We start from the raw sequence: 22234 nt of genomic DNA on the forward strand, positions 1-22234 counted from the left end.
CAGTATTTTTATGACATGTTTTATTAGCATGGTAGTCATTCAATTTTGCTTACTATTGGAAATATAAACACATGGCATTTTGGTTTACATGTTTGACAATGTTTCCAGGTATTAAAAGAATTGGTGTCAGTTCTTTGGCATTCTTACACTCTGCTTACCGCTATTTACAGGGAATGGTTATCATCATTGCTTAGATGCAATGCAAGTTTACATTTCACAGGCTCAATGTTTCTTACTTGTAGAGTTCTGTACATTGTTGCAATGTGGAAAGGTACATTTCTTAGATGAAAGTAGAATGTTTTATTTTGAAAAAGGGATTTCTGCATTATTTGTTTTGAATTTAAAGTTGGTCACAACTCAATCCTTGGGCCTTACATATATTTCACGTAGGCAGTTCTAATTTTGATTCAAAGTCTGTGAGGAAAATCAGCATCATTTACCTGTTGCTGTCTTTCAGGTGAGAAGGTAACTACCTGCATTTTACAGGTGTACTTTTTCCTAGTATTTGAAAAAAACACAACACGTATGAATGAAGCAAGGTACTATTCTAGCATTTCTCACTTTAGATTTGTGCATTCTCCATGTCTCTTAATTTCTTCTATACGCTCTCATCTTCTCCTCAATCCTCCTTGCTGTCACCAACTTTCCTCAGCTCCAACTCCCTCTTTAAAGTTTTTTCCCATCATCCCCTTACTATTCCTCTGACCCTAGTGTATCTTCTGATTGTTAATTGTTCTCCCCACCTCCTCCTTATAACTTCTCTCACCCTTCTCTAGCTCCCCAGCCATTAACCTACATAACGTCTTTCTCTCTATTTGTCACCTCTTTCTCGATTTTCACCACCTTCTTCATGGTCCATTCAATTTCTGCCTCCATCCTTCTTGACACACCTTTTTGCACTATCCTGCTCCCTATGTCTTCTGCTCCTGACTCCCACACCCCTCCTAAAACCTTTGGCCTTTTTATATCATGGTGTGTCTTCATTTCAAAATTGTAATTGTCTAACGGACCTCAAGGGATGATTTCTTGCAAGCTCTGTGGTTGGGTAACTTGATGAAGGACTCCAAAGCCCATGGCTTTTTTGGATTGATGTGCATGCTGCAATGCAGGTGCACATCAAAAAGCTTCAAGTCTGAGGGGCTCCATCTTTGGTGCTTCCTGATGGCACCCGTACCCAGGTACGGTTGTATATGTTCATGCTCCTGTTTCCAAGCGCGTTGGCTTCCTTACACTCTGCTATCTTGTGCAAACTCGTGCGATGTGGGCAACTTCTTTGGGAAGCAATGTGCATGAACACTGTTTCCATTCTAGTAATGTTAAGAAGTTCACATTGTCCCATTGACAAGGCCCCAAAGAAGCTATCCCACGGACAGAGGAACTTGGAGAGCCAGAGAGTCCTTCAAAATCATTCCTCTTCTTTCCAGAGCTGGTCATTCTTAGATGTGAGTTGCAACCAACATGAGCAACATCAATCCCCTGACTTTCGGTATGGGTCTTCACATAAACTGGCAAGGGGGACCCTGGAGATGTAAGGTAACTCAGACACAATAGCCTAGGGCTAGAATGGGGAGCCTGGGGGATCTACCAATCGGCACCTCTGGGACCTACTTCATGTGCAGGTGGTGGTCCTGGTCATCATGTCCTCCCGAGTCCCATCCTTTAGACAAAGATATGAGACTTTGTCTCAGTAGGAAGAATGGGAAGATGTATGTTACGTTGCTTATAGAGCACTGAACACAGCCCGCAGGCCAATTCATAGCACTGTAGGGGGAGAAATGCGCAAAGGGTGTAGGAAAAAAGGGAAGGAGTTGGGATGCGAGGAAAAGGAGTCAGCACCAAGCTGCATTAAGTAAGGTTAGGTTAGATGTATGCCACATAAAAGTGCCATAATAAGACCTCAAACCACTGTAGAGGAGGAGTGGAGAAGTCGGCAGGTTAGGAGCGACAGCAGCGGCAGAGCGGGAAGAAGCCAAGTTTAGAGTGATAACGATTAGAGGAGAAGTAGTAGAAAATGTTCTGTGTAAAAGAAAATTAAATCTGAAGTAGTTTCCGAACCGGAAATAGTTCTGGATAATCAGTGTTGAGAAGGATCAAGGAATTTGAACGTCCATATGGGTTACCTGTAAAATGACTTTTTAAAACCTGCAATCTGTTTTATAGCATTAATAAGCTGTGTTGCATACAGTCATTTCTGGCATAACAGCCAATTCAACTGCATTCCAAAGTTGTCACAGCTTGCTTAACATATTTCAAGCACGCATCAAGCAGCTTGAATGTTTGAATACCAATTCCAAAACATGGAGTTCATTTATTCGCTAAGCATTGAGTAAACTGCTTAGAAAATGTTCACTGACTATTTAGGTCATTTACATGTTCGTGCCTTGGTTAGAAGCGTTTGAACCCACCCAGTGGGTTATTCACCACACCACTGGGCTTCCCCTCAAATCCCCCAAAAAAGACCAACACCTTTCTCCCATAGTATAGGAACCCTCCCCAGCAGGTCCCCTGGGAACTGGTCCTTTAAAAGCAGTCCTGACATAACAAAGACATGCTCCCACTCGGCTGCTGATCATTTGAGTCCCTTTGGAGTCAGCAGACATGGTACGGGGACAATGTTAGAGTAGCCATTGGAGAGAGGTAGGCTGAGATAGGAATTCCATTATCTTAGTTTCTGCTCGGGTTCTCCTGTCCCCACCTCACATTTTGCAGATAAAGGACCAATCCACTGTTGCAGTTTATCTTCCAAGTGCAGGTAATCCTGTCCTTAATGTATTCATCTTGGACCCTGAAAGAAGAGGCCTTCATTTGGAATTCTGCTGGGTATTTAGTATATTCAAACGTCCACTGAGATAGGTGAAGACAGATGCTTTCAAGGCAGGGAAGAGCTCTGCTAACCACCTCTAGGGAACAGTGGGAGTGATCCTGCTGTTCGACCCAGGCCTGTCTGCTGGCCCTGCACCTATCCCCCACCTACTCTTGAAAGCGCCAAACAACTACTTGGAATGGAGGTGCCAAACTAAGACCTCACCTTGCCCTTGGAGACCCTAGATTGGGCCTCCAAGTAACCTGAAAGTACAGAAGCAGCTGGATCCCTGTTTTACTACCTCAAGGCCTCTTTCGGCAGGCTCGCCAACGCTCGACTCACTTCAAGCCCCTACACAAACAGCAGTGCTGATTTTGCCACTCTACACCCTTTGAACCGCCAATATGGTCTTCAAGCCATCCAGATGCTGGCTCGATCCATTGCAGCGGACCCCATCAATCAACCTGGTAGCGCGACGCTGTGGTAGCAACTGAGTCCCAGCACGCACCGTGACTAGACAGCGACTTGCCATTTGGACCACATGGCTCGATCACCTTGAAACCAGCTCGATTGCAGCAATGCAGCTAGAATCCTGTTGACACTGCTGAGCCCCAATACAAAAGGTATTTGAAGTGGGCCTGTTCCCTTGGTCTGCCTTAAAGAAGCATACTGACTTTGAAGCCCATTCCTCAGCCTTTTTAAAAACTTATACTTGAGCACTGTCATTGCTGCAGAAATCTCTTGCCTGAACACCCCTGTTTATCAACCCATGGCATCCGTTCATATCAAAAGTCTGCATTCACTGTGTTTCTCTTACAGGTGATGGTCTTAAGTGTTTTTAATGTATTAATTGCTTTTATTAAATTTCGTATTTGCACATAACCTTACTGGATATGTTATTATGGCCCCACTGAGCTATTGTTGCTTTTGTGGCAACTGTATCAGCTCACACCCCTCGCGAAGATGGATCCTACTACCCTCAGCTCACGCTTCCAAAAGAAGCCAAGCAGGTTTACCTGTAGGGCTGTGCCTGTTTCACCTTCATGACTGGGATCACTGCTGGTCTAGTACTAGTGGGGGCTGAGCAGGCAGTTTAGCCACCACTCACCCTTGTCCTTCTGCAGAGCAGGGGCCATGCCGTCACACCTAGAGAAAGAGAAATGCTTGCTTAACATATTTTAAGCAGGTATCGAGCAGCTGGAATCTTCCAAAGCATGGATAAGCATTTCTCTTCTGCACGCAGTTCATTTTTTCTCTAAGCATTGAGTAAACGGCTTAGAAAATGTTCACCGACTATTTAGGTCATTTACATTTCTCGTGCCTTGGTCGAGCTTTGTAAATACTTAAAAAACGCACAACCGAAGCCGTGTCTTGCTTAGTAACTGTTTACAAAATGTCTTTCATTTTGACTACATCCTCAAAAACAAACTGATGCACTTTCGCTCTGGGGGTTAGCTCTCGTTTGGTTCAGAGCAGAGAGGGGGGCGTGGGCCATTTTTGGTAATTTCCCAGAAGTTGGCCTTTTCTGAGTGTTTTTCTCGTTCTGCCTTTTTTTGTGTGGTGGTTGAGGAGAGGATGTAGGAGGTGCTGGACTTCAGCTGCTCTCTGATAGGCGGAGGGGAGAAGACGATGTGGTCTGCCATGTGAAAGCGGAAGCACCATTCTGTCGTGCGTTAACTGTCGAACCTGTGTACCAATTGCACACACATTCCAAGCTTCGAGGAGGCAGCAGGTTCACACACAACAGACAGAGGTGAGTGGCACAATCTGGGCAACCACTGTACACAGCACAACAGTGACGGGGTACGTCTGGAATGGCACTGTACACAGCACACTAGTGAGGGGTGCTTTTGAACCTGCACTGTACACAGCACAACCGTGAGGGGGTACATCTGGACTGGCACTACAAAGCACACCAGCTAGGGGTAAATCTGGACTTGCACTGCACAGAGCACACCAATGAGGGTTACATCTGACTGGCACTGTACACAGCACAACAGTGAGGGATGCATCTGGTCGTGCACTGTACACAGAACACAAGTCATGGGTGCATCTGGACTTGCACTGTACACAGCACAACAGTGAGGGGTGCATCTGGACTTACACAAGTCAGGGGTGCATCTGGACTTGCACTGTACACATCACGCAAGTCAGGGGTGCATCTGGACGTGCACTGTACACAGCACAACAGTGAGGGGTGCATCTGGACTTGCACTGTAAACAGCACAACAATGAGGGGTGCATCTGGACTTGCACTGTACACAGCACACAAGTCAGGGGTGCGTCTAGACTTGCCCTGTACACAACACACAAGTCGGGGGTGCATCTGGACTTGCACTGGACACAGCACACCCGTCAGGGGTGCATCTGGACTTGCACTGTACACAGCACACTAGTGAGAGGTACATTTGAACCTGCACTGTACACAGCACAACCGTCAGGGGGTACATCTGGACAGGCAGTACAAAGCACACCAGCTAGGGGTAAATCTGGACTTGCACTGCACAGAGCACACCAATGAGGGTTACATCTGACTGGTACTGAACACAGCACAACAGTGAGGGATGCATCTGGGCGTGCACTGTACACAGCACAACAGTGAGGGGTTCATCTGGACTTGCACTGTACACAGCACACCAGTGAGGGGTGCATCTGGACTTGCACTGTACACAGCACACAAGTCAGGGGTGCATCTGGACTTGCACTGTACATAGCACACACGTCAGGGGTGCATCTGGACGTTCACTGTACACAGCACAACAGTGAGGAATGCATCAGCACGTGCAATGTACACAGCACAACAGTGAGGGGTGCATCTGGACTTGCACTGTACACAGCACACAAGTCACGGGTGCATCTGGACTTGCACTGTACATAGCACACACGTCAGGGGTGCATCTGGACGTTCACTGTACACAGCACAACAGTGAGGAATGCATCAGCACGTGCAATGTACACAGCACAACAGTGAGGGGTGCATCTGGACTTGCACTGTACACATAACAACAGTGAGGGGTGCATCTGGACTTGCACTGTACACAGCACACAAGTCAGGGGTGCATCTGGACTTGCACTGTACATAGCACACACGTCAGGGGTGCATCTGGACGTTCACTGTACACAGCACAACAGTGAGGAATGCATCAGCACGTGCAATGTACACAGCACAACAGTGAGGGGTGCATCTGGACTTGCACTGTACACATAACAACAGTGAGGGGTGCATCTGGACTTGCACTGTACACATAACAACAGTGAGGGGTGCATCTGGACTTGCACTGTACACAGCACACAAGTCAGGGGTGCATCTGGACTTGCACTGTACATAGCACACACGTAAGGGGTGCATCTGGACGTTCACTGTACACAGCACAACAGTGAGGAATGCATCAGCACGTGCAATGTACACAGCACAACAGTGAGGGGTGCATCTGGACTTGCACTGTACACATAACAGTGAGGGGTGCATCTGGACTTGCACTGTAAATAGCACACAAGTCAGGGATGCATCTGGACTTGCACTGTACATAGCACACACGTCAGGGGTGTATCTGGACGTTCACTGTACACAGCACAACAGTGAGGAATGCATCAGCACGTGCAATGTACACAGCACAACAGTGAGGGGTGCATCTGGACTTGCACTGTACACAGCACACAAGTCAGGGGTGCATCTGGACTTGCACTGTACATAGCACACACGTCAGGGGTGCATCTGGACGTTCACTGTACACAGCACAACAGTGAGGAATGCATCAGCACGTGCAATGTACACAGCACAACAGTGAGGGGTGCATCTGGACTTGCACTGTACACATAACAGTGAGGGGTGCATCTGGACTTGCACTGTAAATAGCACACAAGTCAGGGATGCATCTGGACTTGCACTGTACATAGCACACACGTCAGGGGTGTATCTGGACGTTCACTGTACACAGCACAACAGTGAGGAATGCATCAGCACGTGCAATGTACACAGCACAACAGTGAGGGGTGCATCTGGACTTGCACTGTACACAGCACACAAGTCAGGGGTGCATCTGGACTTGCACTGTACATAGCACACACGTCAGGGGTGCATCTGGACGTTCACTGTACACAGCACAACAGTGAGGAATGCATCAGCACGTGCAATGTACACAGCACAACAGTGAGGGGTGCATCTGGACTTGCACTGTACACATAACAACAGTGAGGGGTGCATCTGGACTTGCACTGTACACAGCACACAAGTCAGAGGTGCATCTGGACTTGCACTGTACATAGCACACACGTCAGGGGTGCATCTGGACGTTCACTGTACACAGCACAACAGTGAGGAATGCATCAGCACGTGCAATGTACACAGCACAACAGTGAGGGGTGCATCTGGACTTGCACTGTACACATAACAACAGTGAGGGGTGCATCTGGACTTGCACTGTACATAGCACACAAGTCAGGGATGCATCTGGACTTGCACTGTACACAGCACACCAGTGAGGGGAAAATCTAGGTATGCACTGTGCATGCCACATCGTTCAGGGGCTGAGTCGTGGCATGCATGTTACACAGCACACCAGTGAGGGTACATTTGTAACTTGCACTGTACACAGCACAACAGTGGGGGGTACAACTGGACGTGCACTTTACACAGCACACCAGTGAGGGGAACATCTAGGCATGCACTGTACACAGCACACAATCTCGGCATGCACTGTACATGCCACATCGTTCAGAGACTCAGTCGTGGCATGCACGTTACACAGCACACCATTCACATGGTGGATAACTGTTAGAGAACATTATTGTAGTGCCACTACCCTTAGGCTTCTCTTAGCACTGGCGACCTACGAAGTGACTTGAGGATTTAGGAGCGACCTCCGGTTGTCTCGAAAGATGCAAATATGCTCTGATTTGAAGGGCATCTGCCCTCTGCCACCTTGGCTTTAAGTTTGATAGAGCTCCTATGATCTCCTGCCTGATCTTCCTGCTACCTTTCTCCCGAGCCTGCCCTGCCCCCTGGGCAGTCTCCACTGTTCCTCTTTGCCTCTTCATTTTGATGACCCCAAAGGTCGATCCTTGTGCCTCCTTTCTTTCCTAGCCACACCAGTCCTCTTGCTTCTATTATCTCCTCTTCTGGCCTTGTTTCACATCTTTCTCTTCTGATGTTACTTAACCTTTGACATCCTGCTTTTCCAGAGGTTTAAGTTGGGCCGATAAATCTATGGGCTTTCTAACCAGGGTGCACGTCCTAAAGAGGTTGAAGCCTAAAAGCAAGCATGAAACACTTGCGTATAGGCGCGTTTTAAATGCCATATCACATCATATCATGTGGCTTAGGCAAGGGCTGCCTGCAGCAAAGAATGCAGAACCACTTTTTTGGGGAGCGTGGGCAATCTTGCAACAAACAAAACATGTTCACTATCCACACGCCATATTGCCAGCTTTATCAATGCTACAGTATATTAGCATACACTACAAACTGAATTGCTTCTAAGGGCTCTCAATTTTGGCAACTGTGAGATTAAATGATTTGCCCAGGATCAGGCACTTGGGTTAAGTGTGGAAGCTGGGATTTTAGCCCAATCTCCAGTTGAGGCTCTTCAAAAGATATCTTGAAATGGACCAAATCACACAATCAAGCAACCTGAACATATATGCATCTGTATACAATAATCTTGAGCAACAACGTTATGAGTGTATTGTTATTCTCCTCCTCCGGAAAGCACTGCAAGACACAAAGCGAAAGAAAATGCATGATATGGTCACCCGATTGAATGAATTGTTTGACACAGTACGTTTTCAACTGCTCTCCTGTCTAAGCACACATTTAAGAACATCCCACTAACTCCAGTCAGTCCCTATTACACACTCAGTCTGAGTCTGCAGCTAACTAACACTAATCATCCCTTTTAACTGCTCTGCTTGTAACGAGACGCCTAATGCCTTCCTTTGAAATGCACCCGGCTCCACAAAGTTTCATCTGGGTGGGCCACGTTTTGTGATAAGGGGGGCTCAATCATCATTGGGAGTGGGCGTAGGAGTACCCTAAACACATTGAGCCAGATTTCCCAGATCGGGAAAAAAATGCATTTGCATCCATCAGCTGGTTTAGTCTGACCGCTTTAAGAGGTGCAGAAGCCTGGATTCAAGCCCAGGTTGTTAGGACCAGGGGCAAGGCACCTACCCCTAAGACTACTTGAGTGTCTGATCAGGATGCTTGTAAGGATTGCAGTAGTAACATGTTTAAGTCAAAGTGCTTCATAGCCAAGATTGACAGAGGGCCCTGTCTAGGCTGGTCATAGGGGTGGAGCTTAGGGTGGTAGTAGTTAATGGCTGCTACATGTGCGACAAATGTTCCATGTTTAAGGGTTTTTCCTGACATAAAGTGATTTGCAGAGGATCACTCAATTTGTTCAAGTTGGAAATCTGCTCTCCCCTTCCATCTGCTCCTCCCTTCCATAATCACATGCTCCCCACTACATCTTCCAAAGTGTTTTGCTCCCCTCTTCCATCTACTCCATTGTTGCATTCCATAAACTCTGACAGTACTTTGACCTTCCATTCCCTGTTCACTTCAGCTTCCATCCACTCCCCCTTCTCCATCAGGACAGCTATTGCCAACGCATGTAAAATAAAAACGGTATAGTGCAGACCCCTGAACAAGAGCCTGAGAGGTAAATATCCCAATTAATCATACCCTAAGAACAAAGGTTGTGCATCTTTTTTCAACATAATTCTATAAATGAGCTAAAAAAAACATTACAGAGAGAAAGAGAAGCCAGCAACATAGTGTGGCAACATCAATTTACCTATCTTCCTTTACCTTCCCACCTGCTCTCCCTTTTCTATTCTATGCACTGCTCCCTCACCTTTCACCCCAATCACCTTCCATCAGATCCCCCTAACCACTATTCCCATCTACAACCACTGCCAGCTACCCGCACCATGCCTTCTTGTCCTGGCTGGGGAGAACCGAGGAAAATGCCTTCTCCTCCTCTGTGAGGGCTGAGCAACGAGGCTCCAGTACTTATTCAATCTCAAATGGTGTAGGTTCAACAATGTCTCTTTGGACACTCTGGCTACTCCCAGCAGGCAATGGAGGAGGTGATTGGGATACTGCCAATGTGCTGTGAAAGGCAGACCCTCCTCCAGAATACTGGAATAGGACATTTTATTTCTTACAAAATGACATTTTGAAGCACAAAAGTGTGTTTTTTGTTGCAATTTTGCAGGACACTTTCATTGAGTTGAGGGTCTGAGGGAGTGTTAGCATGCAGATGAGAGAGCCAGGGTGGGGGTGCTGGATAAGGTGGCAGACAGTGAAGAATGAAGGGTTTCTGGACCCCTGGTTTTGCTCCAGGTGTGGCGTGGCAGGGAGGACGAAGCCTTTATGTCATTGTCTGGTACATAGTAATATGCAGTTCTCCATGATGACATCTTGTTTATCATGTTTGCTTTGATATGTGCTTGAATGTCGCAATTTTGTTCAATAAATGCAGCATTAGTTTTTCCAAGAAATATCTGTGTGTGTCTCCTTGGCGGACCCTGCTCTGCCCATCGATTAAACCATGAATGAGGCTTTTTAGAATAGATTATCTTAGTGGCACCTCAATTTGGCAGGTACAGCATAGTGAGATTCAATGATTTTCCCAGGATCATACACTTTGGTAACTGGCAAAGCCAGAATTTGAGCATAGCCTTAAAGGCGGTGGGTTGGCAGAGTGTTCATTGCACTACCAGAAGGAGGAGCAATTTCCATACACACTCCACTCCGGACGCAGAGCGTCGCGGAGTGTTGGGAGAGTGTGGGCCTGACTCCATTTGACTGTGCTGCTGTGCTGGAGGGCTGTTGCAGAAGGGAAGTATGCTTTCCATTGCGCTACCAGAAGGAGGAGCAACTTCTATATACACTCCACTCCCAAAGCAGAGCGTCGCAGAGTATTGACAGAGTGTTTGCAGAGGGTTCGAGGAGGGCGAGGAGGCCATGGAGGCTGCGTTACCACGGGAGACCGGACGGCTGCAAAGGACGCGCAGTCAAGTAAGGACCCTGATGTACGAGGTAACGGGGGTGCAGTACATCTTGTGTGCCTCATGTAAGAACAGGTAAATCCACATTAACTATTTCAGCCGCGGGAACCGTGAACACACCCCTAATAAGGCAATATCCTACTCTGGGGCAGGACTCAAATCCAGGGGATGCTTCTGAGCACCCCACATTGCGAGTGACACCAGAAACCCCCGACCGTCCCACTACCTCTTCACCCCTGCTGATGACTAACGACAAAATTCAATTGCAACTACAAAATTCGCCTGAAAAATTGTCTCTCTGTCGTCTCCTGACATCGAATTGACAGGGCCTCCATATGGGTCTCCAATCAAGGATTTATGGGCGGGTGGTGTTCAGTGGAGGCAATGGAGGGGGAGGTTATGCCACCCTCCGCAACGTTCCCTCGTTCAAGGAAACTACAGACTTGTGAAGACCAAGAGGTCCATATAGGTACGGTTCCCATAATGAAAGGAAGCAAAGCGGGGGTGTCTTCAACTACAGTGAATGCTACCGAGGGAAAAAGGGGAGAGCACACCTTGTTAAAATCGAGGAGCAATTCCCTTCCTGACTATAAGAACATAAAACGGCACTTCAGACTAAGGGATGCCCCGCCGCTGCTGCTAACTGCCAAGGACCACAGAGTCGGGTTGGAGAAAAACATAACTAACAGCTCTGTGATGCAATCCCCGAAAGAAGAATGTCATGATCCATCGGATGCTGACCTGCTGGCGAGCACAGATTCACCTGCTCTGTCTCTCCAGGAGACCCAGCAAACTGTAATTACTGAACTGAACGATCCGTAGATGGGAGCTGCTCTCTAGGGAGGTGCAGCTCAACAGGGGGACCTGTAGATGAATCACTAGACCTCCTAGACCATGCCGGTGCCCCAACTGAAGACTTAGCTACTGATAGTGAATGTAATAAAGATGTAATTGAGAGACATACGACCATCCCAATGGAAACCATAATTTCAAATATGGAACTAAGGTCATATCCGGGTTGGAGGAGCCAACCTCGGGGAAGAAAAACGCTCTGGCGGCTCAAATTGCGAAGGACATCGCAAGTTTCACCTTACAATTGAGTATGATCATAGCCCCCAAGGGTGGAAAGAGGTCAATCGCAGAAGTAGGAATGAATACAGAGTCTAGTTTGCCCTTTCCTCAATAAAAGTTGAAATCTGTCAGAGACACCGACACTGCTTCGACTTCTAAGGATCAGCCTCCCAGGCCAGCAGGGATGGCTTCCAGAGAGGTCCACTGTGGGGTGCTCCCTTGGGGGCAACAACCCCGCTTACCGAGTTCAAGTGAGGAATTGTGTGAAGAATCCGACATGGAAGCATCTTGGAACCCGATAAACCATCAAGAGACAAGAGAAACGGGGGTTCTGAAACAGACTACAGGTGAGCGAGACCCTATAGAAATCACCCTAGAGAAAAGCAGATGGGATGGTCAGTCTCCACAACTCCAAGCCGCTATTGGACACTGTCCCCTTTCCTAAAACTGTATGAAAACTTAACATTTTTAAGGACAAGTCGACACGTCTAGCTCTAATGAACTCCAAACTCATCTTCATTGAATCTCACATTGAAGTGGCTAGAGATAAAAGATCAAGGGAAAAGGAGACAGAGGGGTTGATCTTTAAAACTCTCATTGATGTAATTGAAGAAGCAAGAGAAGATAAAAAGGCCTTCATAGAGTGCTTCCAGGACATCATAAGATTAATGAAGCAACAAGGTAACACTGGGATCAGAAAAGGTGAGAGCAAACAAGTGGATGTGGATTTGGTGTCAAGCTCAAAGCAACTGGAACTCACCCGAATCCCAATGATACCCGAGGTCAGAACTGAAGTTTAGCCATCTTTGGAGAATATGGAGTGCCTACAAGCCCAATCTAATAGTGAGCCTTGTCACGCCATAGAAGCCGATAGGTGTCAGAACCGGGGCATCATCCAGCCCGCACCTGGCACAACCAGGCTGTAGTACTGAGACAACAACCTCGATAGAGGTTGGTAGGTCAGATGAACCGGTTGGGAGTACAGCGACGAATACGGACCATTTTCCCATTTTCAGCATGAACCTGCAAAAACAGACAAAAATATCAACAAAAGCAAAGAAAAACCATGACCTATTTAAAAAACCTAAAACACACACCAACGATGAAAACATCAAGGGGGGTGGCGGCTCAAGAAACTTCATTAGAAATTTAAGAACTGTTTCAGTAGAACCAGCTCATACTGCAATTCTAAAGGAAAGCTTCTGTATAGAATCCTCTAAAGTAATCACTTTGTATCAGGAACCACATGAAAAAGTACTTAGGTCCTTGCCCACGCAGGAAGTGACGATAAAGGTGGAAAACATTGATGAACCCTTGATGCAGCGGCCCACATATGAGGATTACGAGTCGGACGACTCCGTGGAGGAACCTATGTCATTCTCAAATCGGAGTTATGGAGACCGAGGAGAAAAAGGGCCGGAACTCCAAACAAAATACTCGACCCAACAAAATGTATCATATACGACATTAGAGGATAAGCGGCCTAAAGCAGCGATGAAGCAAGCTCCCCCAGTGAGACGGTCTTTACTGTTGGGCAGAATGATTGAACAATCTTGTAAGGACAGACAGTCTTGTGATCCGGGCAGAGACTATAGAAATACCAATTGGACACGGGGTGCAACCCCAACTTATCTTCCTAAGCCCAGACTGTCAAAGAAACAAGACACAAGAAAGCCGAAAGGTGAAGTAATATAATGTAAAGATATCCGGATAGTTGACGTCCAAACTGAGCAAAAAAATTATTGAGTGTGCCTGCACATGGCCTCCTCTGCCTTGACAGCTCTCATGGTGAACGCAAATGATGATCTAGGGGTCTTAGGTTTCGATCTCAAAGATTGTAAATCACCAACTAGCGGGTGCCCTGATACACCCTTAGATAGTCAAAAGGAGAGGGCATGTGATTTTAATAGAGGTCGTAACATAGAAGCTGAGGGGCCAAACAAACCAGGAAAAGACAGCCCAGTGGTCCTTCATGGCCCGTCTCTCTGAGGATAACCATAAGAGAAAAGAAAAATTAAACAGCACATGAGAGCCGGCTCCGGAGCACAGACTCTGCAGATAAGACAGATAAGGAGCAGTCATGGGACTGGCTTGCTAGAGCTCTAGCTCCTGCCTCCCAGGATTAGAGTGCGACCTGGAAAGGACCAGGAAGGTTGCAGAACAGATCCTGGAGCACCAGAGGATTCGCCCACCTGTTCCGAGTTCTTGATCCAAGATTGGCTAAACAGGACATTATGTGTCTACAGGAATGATGGCTCAGGGAGACCCCTTAATTGGACGGTTTCACAGGATATTTAAATAATGCAACAAAAGGGGTGTAGGGAAGGCTTAGCTCAGGACTCCTGACATTGATAAATAATAGTTCCATGGGTAAGGTCCTGCGAGCAATACACCACAAACCCCTTATTCAGATAATAACAATAAAGTTACTGGACTAGCCCTCTGACACACAGGGGAATCTAGTTCTATTCAATCTGTATTGGAACCCTAATGGCAAGTAGGCCAATATTTGTGTTCATTGTGTAATGAAATGGATAGATTTTCTATACACTCAATTGGATGATCCATGGTTAATCATTTGTGGCGACCTAAACATTGAATGTCTGCACTCTGCTTTGAGAAGAGATGGGGGATTAGGAGGCCTCAACAGAAAAAGAGTACTCAACATCAGGATTGGCTGGAGGAAATGGCCCTGAAGGACATACACATGGAATACGGCCAAGTGAAGGGAGATCTGGCAGGAGCTACAACTTGGCACCCAGGGTCAGCAAGTGCAATTTTGGATTACTTTTTTGTCGCAGGCTCCGTAGATTTACGAGTAACATCTTTGACAGTAATACCCACAAAACAAAGTTATCACGATCTGTTGGTGCTGTCTTACGTGAGACCGTGCTATATCGGAATGATAAAAAGGAAATTGAAACATTAGAATAAAAAGCTGACTGCGGGTAGAAACAGACTTCGTATTAGCCCTGAGACAGCGGCTCAGCTTACGGAGAGACTGGTTGTCTGGCAACAGAATGTAGAAGAGGGGGTTGAATATGAACACAGTTTGGCTGTTTTTCCAGGAAGAATGTAACAGAGGAACTAAAACCCGCTTTAAGCCAAAGCACGTATCTGACGTAACAATTGCAAACCAGAAACGTCTGCTGCAATATGACCTCAGGAGACTAAAATCTCTCCCAGCTGTATCCAGGGGTCAGGCAGTGAAAAAGAGGAAAAACAATACAGGAATTGGGTCAATTCCTACAGAGCTACCCTTTATCAGAAAGACACAGAATGCATGATGCAGGCCATAGATATGAAGAACTCAAGAAACTTATGGCAACTGCTAAATGGCAGGGAAACCGACAACGGCCTTCTACAACTAAACCCGATCCACAAGAACGGGTGGGTCGAACATTTTGAAAGCCTCTTTGGTCTCAAGGTCCAAGAGAAGAAGGATTTGTACATTGAACAGGCAGAGTCATGGTCAATTCATTTTGAAAGAGAAGAAATCCAAAGCATCATAGCAAAAGAAAGCAACTCCCGAGCCCCTGGACAACACGCTATGATGAACGCCATGCTAAAGGAGGCCCATGCCTGGGCGGTCTTTTGTATGGTCCTATTTAAAAGGATTGCGCGATGTGGAAGAGTCCCGGCTTCCTGGAAACAGGCGGTGGTGGTCCCTCTCTACAAGAAGGGCGATAGGGTGGACCCGAAAAACTACTGGCCGATCCCCCCTTTTGATGTATTGGGAAAGATCTTCACGGGAGTTCTGCTCATAGACCTAAAAGATTGGGGTGAAGAAGTCTGAGTCCTATGACCCCAGGCAAACCAGATTTGTCAACAGCGCAGACTGCGGCCTGAATCTGCTACTAGTTAGCCTCCTTAAGATGAAGATGCTGAAAAGGAAAGCATGCATAGATATGGAGTGTGCTTTCAACTGCATCGACAGGGAACGATTATGGGAAAAATTGACAACAATGGGATGCCCTAAGGACCTAGTGGCAGCAATTAAAGATCTGTACACCGGACGGCTCTGCAGATTAGGCTCGACCAGGCATGGAATCTTACGAGGGGGATACAAACCTTTCGGGGATTGCAGCAGGGTTGCCCCTTGTGCCCCATACTCCATAACATATTTATTATGGATATGAAAGAGGTCTTAGACCCACCCAGATCCTGCCCACCAAGGATCAATGGAACCTCGGCTGGATGACTTCTGTATGCCAATGACCTGTATGCCAATGACTTGAACCCCCATCGGTATTTAGAGAAATTTGGATACTCTGCAGAAGTACATTGATCAGAATTGACTTAAGATTAACATTCCAAAAACTGAAATTCTGAAGATGGAAAATTCAAGAGGGAGGAGAAAGTGAACGCCATGTTGGACGTTCGGTAAAAACTGAATAAGACCACTTGTATCAATAAAATACCTAGGCATAATGATCAGCACGAGTGGGTGTGAGAAGCCATGGATAGCCAGTCTGAATATGAAAATAAAGCAGCTAACAGAGCAAGGTATGGTGATCGGGAGGAAATATGGTAAATTCTCCCTCCTCCCCATCATCACCTTTTACAACCAGAAGGTTTTACCAACTTTTACCTATGCGGCTGAGGCCGGACTGGGGATGTCATGAGAAACCAGGGAGAGACTGGAGAGCAGATTTTGGAAGAGGATTCTAAGACTACCGAATGCGATCCCCATGGCAATCATCAGACATGAACTGGGCCTCCTATCACTACACGTGATAATTGTTTGGAAAGTCTTGACGATCTTTGGTAAACTTAACACTTCTTAGTGCCCTCTGCAATTTCACATCATAATGATGAAAGAGGAGGGTATATCCGATTGGCCTTTAAACCAAAGGAGAGAGAAATGTGTGGTAATATTGTGAAACCTTGGTTTGTCAGTTGCTATCCTATGCAGAAACCCCTTATTGATCAATAGGGCCTTGTGGGCAGGCAGACTGGAACGAAACTGAAGCTAATAGATCAACTTCTAAGATTTACACTCTTTCAAGATCGCTCACTGGTTTACCCAACATAAAACCTCAGTATCTGAAAAAATGTCCAAAAGCCAACTACAGGCACCTGTTTCTGAGATTCTGTTTGAATTTTCTCAACACAAAAGTAGCATCGCATAGATACGGTGGTATGGTAGAAGATGATAGACGCCCCTATGTAAAGCCGAAGGGGAAACATTAAAACACCTGATCCTCTCCTGCCCGGAACTGAGAATACAGAGAACACTTTTCTTGTACGAGCGCATGAAGAATATCTTTGGGACTGACTAAGATGCTTGGTGGGAGGCATTGGCCCTTTACGGGGGCCAATGTGGGTCTCATGCGGTCCTTGGTAAAGTCCCTGGAGTTGATCTTTTGGAAGAAATTCAGAGAAACTGCCCAGCTTTAGGATTGGGTTGCCTATTCACTTTGAACCAACTTGAGTGCAGTACCCTTCCTCTTCTCATTGGTTGTCACTACTTTGCTGGACTTTTTAGAAGTGCTTTTGGGAAGGGAAGTATTGATTGACGAACTGACCTTTTCTTTCTTTTTTTAGCTGTAAGTGTTCTGTTTTTAAATGGAATGTAATGGAATAGCAAACGTTTAAAAAAAACTAAATGTTAAATGCTTTTTTTAAATAGCCTGAAAGTTAGGTACTTGATCACACATCTTCCCTGCTCAAGTTGTTACAAATATTTGTTGAAGTTTGGTTTTGCATACATTAACAAAAACAAAGTGTATACCTATTATTTTAAAAATGTACGAGTCACATGACAATGTATACATCACTATGGAAACGTGTTGCTGAAAAAGAGCAAGGGGCGGGTTATTTTGTTTTGAATCCTACATTTCACAGAGGGGACAATTCCTATTTGCAGGAGGGCCCCCTGCATGCAATTTTAATTGTTTCCACCTAGCACTGGGAATGAAATAGTAAAACACAGGTAAAATTGCCTTTGCTCTTTACATTTCGATTGCATGTCTGGAAAAGTGTAAATCCTTCCAGCAAATAACGATGGTGGGGAGCCATCTACAATGGATTGCTTTGGAAATCTGCCGTTTACCAGGCGTAAATGTCAGGTGGTTTTTACAGAAATCGATTGGTTTTCCCACCAGCATAAAAATACATGCTGGTGGAAAACCAATTGGATTTGGCAGGGGATCTGTAAGAGCAGGCAAACATGCAAAGTCTGCTCTGCTCTCCAACTTCGCCAAATTCCTGCAGCACCTAAAACGTGGCGCTAAATGCTTTTTTGCACCACTTTTTCCACTCTGCTTGACTTGGAGAATTGCCCACTATGATTGTAGCTTTATTTTCCCTCTCCTATTTCGAAGCCTACAAGATCCAGCATGCAAATTAACAAGAGACACAAAGTGAAATGAAAACTTGACAAGGTCGTTGTTCCACACAGCTTGTTCTGTACACCCCAATTTCTAATTACCCAACATTCACAGTTAAATAGCTTTTTAAAACCGTACATAATTTTAGGAAAAATTTACCACAGTAATGGTCACTGCCAGTTACATTTTCCCATTTCAAATCACTTCCTGTTCTAAATAATCTGCTGCTGAGATACATTAAGTGATACACCCTCACTGGGAGGGCCTGTGCGGCACTGGCTGTTTGTCTTTCAGGGAAGAGAGGCCAAGCTGGGGGTTGGGGGGCATGGACATTTGTCCCTTGCCTGACTGTTGAATCTACCTCCGATTGAACTTTGCAGGTAAAATGTAAATACCGCTTTTTAGCTTTAAAGATGTGCCCCTTTTATAGTTTACCAGCAACATTGTAGGAAATGTTCCTCTCTTGTGTTATGTTCCAGATATTCATGATTAATCTTCTGAGAGGAAAATGTTTATTGGGGGATGAGAACAATCCGCCTGTCTCGCTGTCCCGCTCCCCGCACCCATGACACGGGTGGGATATCACAGTAAATATTATCCATTTCTGGCATTTCAGCACATATTGAGGCCGATTTATGGAATTAATGTGCGCTGAAATTTTCGGCGCAAGCGTGCAAAAGCGTGCGAATCGCAGTGCAAGTGCGAAAATCGCAGCAAAACCCGCGCACAGCGATTCATGGAAGCCCGTGTGCGTGTAAATCCCTGGATGTGCGCTAAAATTCTGCGTGGCGCACGCTGGCACACACGTCTCCAAACAGCATGCGCTAAGCGCACATCGAAAGCGCACTTAGCGCAGCGCACACAACAAAAGTAGGCGGAACAGGGGGCGTAACACGCGGAATGGGGAACAACGCGTGAAAATGTGGACGTCACGGGGGAAGTACAGGAGGCAAATGCGCGGACACGCGCGTCTACAACACGTATTCATGGAATTGAACGGGGCTAAGGCGTGCAGCAAAAAAGAAGCGCTAATCCGGAAACACGTACGCCAGCAGGAAGCAGGCGTACGTGGACCCGCGCAGCATAAAAGTGTGCGCAAACAACAAACAAGCTCAGACGCAAAGATGAATATACTGTTCCTAGCAGCAGTGGTCATGGGATAACGCAGGAGGAGGAGAAGGATAGTCAGGCCCAGAATTTTTACTCCCAGAACCAGCCTTTTTGGGATGACTGATGACCAGGTGTATGGGAGGTACAGGTTTCCACCTCACATAATACTCGACCTGGTGAGTGAGTGGGAGGATGACCTCACATCACCCACCCTGTGCTCCCAAGTACTCAGCCCCCTGGAGAAGGTCCTCAATGTACTGCACTTCTTGGCCACTGGATCATTTCAGCGGACAAGTGCTATAGTGGGAGGGTGTTACAGGCCACACAGTCATGCTGCCTACACCAGGTGTTGGCCATCATGACTGCACGCCCATCAGTCCGCAGGCACATATACCTGCCCAGAACACCTGCAAAAAGGCAGGCTGCCGTCCTGGATTTCTATGGGGTGGCACAATTCCCCAAGTGCTAGGTGCCATTGATTGCACCCATGTGGCTCTACGTCCCCCCATGGCATCTGAGAACATCTATAGAAACCGCAAGCACTGGCATTCCATCAACGTGCAGGTAGTATGTGATGCCAAGGGAATCATCACCTCAGTATATGCCAACTATCCAGGGTCCACCCACGACAGTTTCATTTACAGAATGTCAACCCTAAACCGGGACCTAGAAGCTGGGCGGCATGGCGATACATGGCTGCTTGCTGAGTATAAATGCCACTGCACATGCATGCATGTCAGATACTGAGTAATGTCACAACCCCACTAATGATACCCATCACCACCTCCCCACGGGACAGTGCCTACCCTCCGAGCACCCACATGATGACACCAATTCGGAACCCCACCACGCCACTCGAGGTAAGATACAACACAGCCCATATTGCAACCCGGGGCATAGTGGAGCGCACATTCGGAGTGCTCAAGTCACGCTTTCGCTTCCTTGACCGCTCTGGTGGGCAGCGGTTATATGCTCCCCCAGTAGTGTGCAGGATCATAGTGGCAGCATGTGTCCTGCACAATGTTGCAACACGCTGGGGCCTGCCGGTGGACATGGTGGTGCCCCCACATCCCCAACCACATGCACGCCTGCTGCGCATGTGAGGGGAAAGGGCACGTGGTGAGGCAGCCCGTACGCAGTTGGTGGCTAATTACTTCACATAAAATCACACCCCTGTGGAGTGCACACAGCCCTGGCACATACCAGCTGACAATCAATGATGATGACATAAGGGACACTCAACTATCACAACCATACCATCCTGAGATTGGTCACCTGGAAGTGTTACATTGTGCGCATCCCTACCTACCCAAACATCACTGATGCTGTGTCATCAAAGACAAACATCAATGCTGCTAAATTCATTACCCCCTTGCTAAATACAACATGAGAACAGCGCCATGTCACCCAACCCCTCCACAGCTCCACCACTAAACACACCATGGCATGTCATGCAATGTGAAAGCAAAAAAAGCAATGCACAAGACCGGACACAAGTGTCAAAAAGTACACTGTCCCTAATGGAAACTGCCCACACACAATATGCTCCCAGTAATGTATAACTAACAGCACACATTACCAAATACCACCAACACAATGCTGCAACACACCACGGAAAAATGCAAAAACATGACAGTATTAAGTTCAAGTAGTGGTAGTCTTACAACCTGAATACGCCAGCACATCGACCCATTACAACTGCAGAGTGTTGCTGCCACGCAAATGTCTCAGTGTACTGCATACAACATTAACTGCATCTGCAAAGTAGACAGCCTTGTGAAGACATGAGGAAGGAACCTGCAGATTAGGAGGAAGACATGGATGCACAAGCACATATCAATACACCATGCAGTGTACAATACAACAACAATATCCACTAGGGATGTCTACAGAGTATTGACTACAGACTGCCCATACAGCTCAATGGAGCCCAACATCTCTGTGTAATTCACTGTCACTTGGTCACACCCTTTGCAAGCCCATGGAAATGGGAAGCAGGAGGGGTGTGTGTCTCACGAACCCAAGCATCTAACCCAAACTCAGGACAAGCCTGCATGTGCCCAGCCGGAATACAGTGGATGCCCACGGAAGCCACACAAGGCAACACACTGTAAAAAAGAAAATGAAAAATCAAAAATGGCCATGTGGGGACTAGGGGGTTGGGGGAGGCCACCCAGGAGGTTCGAGGACAGAGTCCACACCAACACCCACCTGCGTGGATGTTGCAGAAAAAAAAACCCTCCTTGGGCTCATGGCCTGCACTGCTATGCCATTGTGAGAGAACTACTGTCGATCTGCTCATCCTATGCTGCTGCATCAGGAGGCAGTGGCACTATGGGAGGCAGCCCATGCAAAGCCCTGGTATGGTCCTCCATGGCAGCAGGCATGTGGGTCTGGAAGGTCTGATTCTGGAGGATTAAAGTGCCGAGATCCCCATGCAGCACATCATGGGTTGCCTGCATTTCTGCACGCATGGCCTCGGGTGATGCCCGGATCTCCTCACGTGTTGCATGCAGCTCAGCTGAGAGCGAACGTGTGAGCTGCTCCAGCTGCTGTTCTGCCCTTAAATTACTGGAAGCCTCAAGTGCAACCAGAGTCTGCCTGAGGTTATGTAGTTCTACCCTCAGGGCTTCCCTGTGGCCCTGGGACTCTATTGATATGGATTCACGCAGAGTCTCCAGTGCCGCCCGTCTGTCGCTGTTGGACGCCAACATGTCTTCCCTGTGTGATTGGCAAATGGAGTCTGTTGCCTGCTGTTGTTGCTCCATCTGCCTTTCAGGGGGGATAATGGAATTGGCCACCCTCTCCATTGCCTGAGCCATCATTTCTACTGATGCTGCCTGTTGGGTTGCCATACCGTACATGGAGTTTTCCCATACAGTATTGCCTGGTGGCGCACGGCCAC

The 22234-nt window shown here is 47.0% G+C and overlaps 1 protein-coding gene across 1 annotated transcript in view; it reads left to right on the forward strand.

Moving 5' to 3' along the window:
- Window positions 1–4414: 4414 nt before the first annotated feature.
- The window catches only part of LOC138573682 (procathepsin L-like), a 230255-nt gene continuing 212435 nt past the window's right edge, over window positions 4415–22234 (forward strand). Inside the window, exon 1 of the mRNA XM_069649357.1 lies at window positions 4415–4556. The gene's annotated coding sequence lies outside the window, so the exon portion shown is untranslated. The remainder of the gene's footprint in view (window positions 4557–22234) is intronic.

Source organism: Ambystoma mexicanum, chromosome 1p (assembly GCF_040938575.1).
Source record: "Ambystoma mexicanum isolate Mex_15411 chromosome 1p, UKY_AmexF1_1, whole genome shotgun sequence".
Lineage (NCBI taxonomy): Eukaryota > Metazoa > Chordata > Amphibia > Caudata > Ambystomatidae > Ambystoma > Ambystoma mexicanum.